This window comes from Glycine soja, chromosome 10 (assembly GCF_004193775.1).
Source record: "Glycine soja cultivar W05 chromosome 10, ASM419377v2, whole genome shotgun sequence".
Taxonomy (NCBI): Eukaryota; Viridiplantae; Streptophyta; class Magnoliopsida; order Fabales; family Fabaceae; genus Glycine; species Glycine soja.
In genome coordinates, this window is record NC_041011.1 from 27493864 (window position 1) to 27501094 (window position 7231).

General features: G+C 40.1%; 1 non-coding gene across 1 annotated transcript; it reads right to left on the reverse strand.

The window, feature by feature from the left end:
- Positions 1–2990: 2990 nt before the first annotated feature.
- LOC114372725 lies at positions 2991–3096 on the reverse strand. The gene has a single exon (XR_003658293.1). It is a non-coding gene; the product is annotated as a small nucleolar RNA R71 (small nucleolar RNA).
- Between the last annotated feature and the right edge of the window lie 4135 nt (positions 3097–7231).

Below are 7231 nucleotides of genomic sequence, written 5' to 3' on the forward strand. Positions count from 1 at the left end.
CGAAAGCAAAAATGTCAAATCATAATGGAAATAACAGAATAACCAAAAGCAATAATGTCCAAATGAAAACAAATCACAAGTTTGGCAACCCGACTGTACAGCTTTGACTCCTCACAGGAGGAAGTCCAACATGTCGGCCATGTCCTCATCCTCCTGGGCTTTGTCTCCACCTCCGGAGGTCCCCGTGGGCCCCGCCTAGGTCTCAAAATCGGTCTCGTCCCCAGGCCAGGTCACCGTGGCCTCGAACTGCTTGGGGGTGGGCCAAGGGAAAAGACTAGGGTCCTGACTCTGCTAGTGCATGTTGTAATGATAGAACGTCTCGTTCGGCTACCTCTGCCCTTTGTGATTAGCCGCCTGCTGGCTAGTCACGTGATGCATATACATGTGCATATGAAGTTCTATCCTCTGTAGGCGATTGGAGATGGACCTCAGAGACGGTACCTCCTCTTGAGGTGGCGGTGGCACATCTGCAGTTGGCTGTTGGTCCTCATTTGGCTGTTGTGGCGCCTGGCCCTGCGCCTTCCTGGGGATGCAATATTTCTTGATGAAGGCCATGTTAATAGGCGACCGGATGACCTTGCTGAGGGTGATAGGCACTCTGTAGAACTGACAGAGGCCCATAATCAGAGCGGAAAACCCCAGGGCCCTGTTGGACTTCTCTGGGTCCATAGGGTGTCTCGTAGGTTCAATCCCTATAAACTAATAAATAGCGTCAGATATGAGCTAGGCCACATGCACACTCACCTGTGTCAGGATGACATAAACCAACTGACACTTTTGTAGAGAGACATCAGAGTTGTGGTCACTGGGCAGGATGTTGCTAAGTAGCAATGCAATCCATATCTGTGTGAGGGTGGTCATGCTGGTGTGCATGATCTGCACATTATTTGATAAGAGAGCAGACAACTTTATCAAATCTTATCTTATCTAGATCAAATCTTATCTTATCTAGATTTTATCTAATCTAGACATTATTTCATCTAGATCTTATCTTATTTAGATTTTATTTCATCTAGATTTTATTTTATCAAATCTTATCTTGTCTTGTCTAGATTTTATTTTATTTATGGGTTTGGACTTAAAACAGATTTGTAAGCTTTGGGGCTGAAAATATATAACAGCACCAAGGCTCTAGTTTGAGGGCTGCTCTTTCGTTTTTAGTTTTAGGCTTCTCTTCTTCTTTTAGACACTTTTTCGTTTTGCAATTCTAGTTGTTACTTTTCATTTTAGCAATAAAATTTCGTTCTCTATTGATTAATGGAAGACTAAGTCTCCAGTGTTGTTTTCTCTTGAGGATCAAGCACAACTCTCTTTGAGGTTCTATTATTACTATTAAATTTTGCTGAGTTTTTCCTCTTCACCAATTACTCTGTATTTGTTGCTATTAATTCATGCATGCTTAGTGCTTGATTAATTGTCTCTGTGCTTCATTTACATTCATGCTTAATGATCGTTCATGATTAATTGGTGTATGTGTTGCTTAATCACATAATGAATGCCTTATGTTAAATTTCGCTTAGTAATTTAATTTAGGGTTGGATTAAGTGGTTGAACTGATAAAGGATAAACTCTCGTAACCTAAGATAAGAGACTTGCTTGTGAATCAAGGGGAAGCAATGTGTTTTAATTATGATATTTTCTAGTTCAAATTTATTCGCTATTTAATTTACAAAAACAAACAACCCCCCCCCCCCCCAATTCATTACTATTTTCCTACTATCTGTTATGAACGTTTGGTTGACCATTGCTCGTTGGGAAACGACCTATGATCACTTCCTAGATACTGCATTTTTAATGTTTATTTGATTAGGGTACGACCTCGATCAAATTTGGCGTCGTTGCCGGGGAGCAATGTCCAAAGGTTCATAATAGCTAGTGATTCGTGTTGTGTTAGTGTTATTTAGTGTTGTTTAGTGTCGTTTAGTGTCTTGTTATTTTTTTTAGTGTGGTGTTTTGTTTTAGTTTTTCTGTTCAACGCTTTCCCTGTTTCAGTTTTTGTGTTTTGCTGTGAATAGTGCTTTGCGACGGATTTAGCGACCACTTTTGCTGATCTAGAAAACAGAGTAGTAGTGCAAATCCCTTAGCGACTGAATTAGTGACTGCTGTTGACAATTTAATTGGCGATTTTTGTTTTGATAGTTAGGGTTGTTATTTTTGGCTGCATTTTGGTGTGGTAGGTTCTTTTTATTGTTTTATTTTTCTAAACTTTCCTTAGGTAGTTTCCATAGTTAGACTTTAAATTTTTGCCTGAAAATTTTTGTGGCATCTTTTCATGATTTAAGGGTGTTGTTCACAAAATTTCAAGTCATTTGGATATCATTTGAGGGTAGCTATAGTTCAAACCTACATTGTTACTTGCATAAGAAGGCAACTAGTTGTGCATGTTGAATGTAGTGTATGACTAGGGGCAATCCATCTGACTTACAACCCTTTGATCCTGAGATAGATAGGACATTTCATAGATTAGTTAGGCATCATTTTGTACCTTTTGAGCATCCTGAGCATTCTGTTATTGGTCAGTCCGAGCATTTTGTGGTTGGTAATTTTGAACATCCTGATTTTGAGCATTACAGTTTTGAACATTATGATTTTGAGCATTCTGATTTTTAACATTCTGAGAGCATGGCACAACCTCCACCCCATGAGAGGACTCTAAGGGAAATGGCTGCACCTGATTTCACCTACGAAAACTTGTGCATCCAATAGATGTCCCATATGTTCTTAAAACTGGACTGATCCATTTGCTTCCAAAGTTTCACGGCCTTGCAGGTGAAGACCCGCACAAACATATGAAAGAGTTCCATATTTTCTGGTCCACCATGAAACCCCCAGATATCTAGGAGGATCACATATTTCTGAAGGCTTTTCCTCATTCTTTAGAGGGAGTGGCAAAGGACTGGCTATATTACCTTACTCCAAGGTCCATCACGAGCTGGGATGACCTCAAGAGAGTATTCTTAGAAAAAATTTTCCCTGCTTCCAGGACCACGGCCATTAGAAATGATATTTCAGGCATTAGGCAACTCAGTGGAGAGAGCCAATATGAATATTGGGAGAGATTTAAAAACTATGTGCCAGTTGCCTTCACCACCAGATTTCTGAGCAGCTTCTCCTCCAATATTTTTATGAAGGACTCAGTAACATGGAGAGAAGTATGATAGATGCTGCCAGTGGTGGAGCCCTTGGAGACATGACCCCTGCTAAAGCCAAAAATTTAATTGAGAAGATGGCTTCCAACTCCCAGCAATTTAGTGCCAGAAATGATGCTATTGTCATTAGAGGAGTGCATGAAGTAGCCACGAATTCATCTTCATCAGCTGAGACTAAGAAGCTTGAAGGTAAACTAGATGCCTTGGTTAACCTGGTAACCCAGCTAGCCTTGAATAAAAAATCTGCACCTATCGCCAGACCCTGTGGTTTATGCTCCTCTGCCGACCACCACACAAACCTTTGCCCTTCTGTGCAACAATCTGAAGCAATTGAATAGCCTGAAGCTTATGCTGCAAAAATCTACAATAGACCTCCTCAACCTCAGCAGCAAAATCAGCCACAACAGAACAATTATGACCTCTCCAGCAACAGGTACAATCCCGGGTGGAGGAATCATCCCAACCTTAGATAGTCGAATCCTTCACAACAGCAGCAACAACAACAACAACCTTATTTTCATAATGCTGCTGGCCCAAGCAGACCATACGTTCCTTCACCAATCCAGCAGCAACAACAGCAACAGCCCCAGAAACAGCTAACAGTTGAGGCTCCCCGCAACCTTCCCTTGAAGAACTTGTGAGACAAATGACTATGCAAAACATGCAGTTTCAACAAGAGACCAAAGCCTCCATTTAGAGCTTAACTAATCAGAAGGGACAATTGGCTACATAGTTAAATCAATAACAGTCCCAGAATTCTGACAAATTACCTTCTCAATCTATCCAGAATCCCAAAAATGTGAGTGTCATTACATTGAGGTCGGGAAAACAGTGTCAAGGACCTCAACCAACAACATCCTCCTCATCCGCAAATGAACCTGCCCAACTTCACTCTACTCCAGAAAAAGATGATGACAAAAATTTAAAGAGTAAGTTACCTAACAATTTCTATGCAGGTGAATCTTCCACTGGTAATTCTGATTTACAGAAGCAGCATATCCCTCTTCCATTCCCTCCAAGAGAAATTTTCAACAAAAAAATGGAAGAGGCAGAGAAGGAGATCTTGGAAACATTTAGCAAAGTAGAGGTAAACATACCTCTATTGGATGCAATAAAGCAAATTCCAAGATATGCTAAATTCTTGAAGGAGTTGTGCACTAATAAGTGGAAGCTTAAAGGAAGTGAAAGAATTAGTATGGGCAGAAATGTCTCTACATTGATTGGTAAATCTGTTCCCCAAATCCCTGAAAAATGTAAAGATCTAGGTAAATTCAGCATACCTTGTATTATAGGGAACAATAAGTTTGACAATGCCATGCTAGATTTCAGAGCTTCTGTTAGTGTTATGCCTCTGTCTATTTTTAATTCTCTATCTCTTGGTCCTTTGTAGTCAACTGATGTGGTAATTCATTTAGCTAATAGAAGTGTTGCCTATCCTGCTGGTTTCATAGAGGATGTCTTAGTTAGAGTTGGTGAACTGATTTTCCCTGTTGATTTTTATATTTTGAATATGGAGGAGGGATTTTCTCAAGGATCAGTTCCCATCATTCTAGGCAGACCTTTTATGAAAACTGCTAGAACTAAGATAGATGTATATGCAGGCACACTATCTATGGAGTTTGGTGATATAACTGTTCATTTTAATATTCTTGATGCTATGAAACACCCATCTGAAGATCTTTCTGTATTTCGCGTTGAAATAATTGACCATATTGTTGATGAATACATGACCGATCTTCATTCTAATCTGCATGATTGTCACTCTTCATGCATTGAATCTGAATTTGTACTTGATCATATGGCTGAATTTGATGCTGAGAGTGAATCTGAAATTGATATTGATTACATGTCTGGTGATGTTTTACCTCTTGAGATTGATTTTCTAGAGTCAGATAGAACAAACCATGTTTCAGGAAGTACACATACCTTTGACTTTCTTTATGAGGTATAGGCTGAGAAACCATCTCTTTCTACCATTATCCAGCCGCCTACACCAAAATTGAAGCCTTTGGCATCAAATTTAAAATATGCTTACTTGGATGATAGCAAAAGTTTTCCAGTAATTATATCTGCCTCCCTTGCTGATGAGCAAGAGGAGAAGCTGTTATCAGTTCTCAAGAAGCATAAGAAGGCTATAGGCTGGACCTTGGCGGACATTCCTGGTATTAGCCCATCCACATGTATGCATCGGATAAATTTAGAGGATGGGGCTAAACCAGTAAGACAACCACATAGAAGACTCAACCCGATGATTCTTGATGTAGTGAAGAAGGAGGCAACCAAGCTTTTGCAAGCTGGAATCATTTATCCTATCTCCGACAGCCAATGGGTGAGTCTCGTCCAGGTAGTCCCGAAGAAAACCGGCCTCACTGTGATAAAAAATGAGAAGGAGGAGCTGATTCCTACTCGGGTGCAGAACAGTTGGAGAGTTTGCATCGACCATAGGAGGCTGAACCAGGTTACCAAAAAGGACCATTTTCCCCTGCCATTCATTGACCAGATGCTTGAACGCCTGGCAGGTAAATCTCACTACTGTTTCCTTGATGGTTTTTCTGGTTATATGCAAATCACTATTGCTCCTGAGGATCGGGAAAAGACCGCATTCACCTGCCCCTTCGACACTTTTGCCTATAGAAGGATGCCTTTCGGCTTGTGCAATGCCCTTGGTACCTTCCAACGGTGCATGATTAGTGTTTTTAGTGATTTTTTAGAAAATTGCATAGAGGTGTTTATGGATGATTTCACTGTATATGGATCCTCTTTTGATATTTGTTTGGATAGTCTGGAAAAGGTTTTGAATAGATGCACTGAAACTAACCTTGTTCTAAAATTTGAAAAATGTCATTTTATGGTTGAGCAAGGTATAGTTTTAGGCCACATTATTTCCAATAAGGGCATTGAAGTAGATCCTACAAAAATTTCTGTTATTTCACAATTGTCGTACCCCTCTTGCGTGCAAGAGGTGCGATCTTTTCTTGGTCATGCAGGATTCTACAGGCGCTTTATAAGAGATTTTAGCAAAGTAGCCCTTCCACTATCCAACTTGTTGCAAAAGGAGGTGGAGTTTGACTTTAATGATAAATGCAAAGAGGCTTTTGATTGCCTCAAAAGAGCACTGACTACCACCCCCATCATCCAAGCACCCGACTGGATAGCCCCTTTTGAGCTTATGTGTGATGCATCAAATTATGCATTGGGGGTTGTCCTTGCTCAGAAAATTGATAAATTGCCTAGGGTGATATATTATGCTTCTAGGACTTTAGTGTTGGATCGAGTGGCCTCAGAATAATTAAGAAGGGGGGGTTGAATTAATTATTCCTAAACCTTTACTAATTAAAAAATTACTCTTCTAAGGCTTTTACTAAATTGTTAAGAGAATGAGGAGTAGGAGAGAAACTTACCAAAAAGTAAAAGCGGAAATTAAATGCACAACGGAAAGTAAAAGAGTAGGGAAGGAGGAAACAAACACACAACAGTTTTTATACTGGTTCAGCAACAACCCGTGCCTACATCCAGTCCCCAAGCGACCTGCGGTCCTTGAGATTTCTTTCAACCTTGTAAAAATCCTTTTACAAGCAAAGATCCACAAGGGATGTACCCTCCCTTGTTCTCTTTGAACCTAGTGGATGTACCCTCCACTAGAACTGATCCACAAGAGATGTACCCTCTCTTGTTCTCAGTTAAACCCAAGTAGATGTACCCTCTACTTGTACCACAAAGGATGTACCCTCCAATGTGTTAAGACAAAGATCTCAGGCTGTTAAACCTTTGATACTTTGTGAATGGGGATACAAAATAATTCTCAGGCGGTTAGTCCTTTGAAAAATTTTGTATTAGGGAATGGGAATAATCAAAAGAATTATCAGACTGTGTCGTTTTGAATTCTTTGACAAGGGAGAAGGAAGACACAAAAGAATTCAGGCGGTTAGTCCTTTGTTCTTTTGGAAAAGGGAGAAGGGAGAAGAGAGACACAAAAAGAATTCAAGCGGTTAGTCCTTGGCAAATTCTTTTTGGCAAAGGGAGAAGAGAATGAAAAGATGAATAGCACAAGTTTTCAAGATTTGGAAAACCAGAAAACTTCA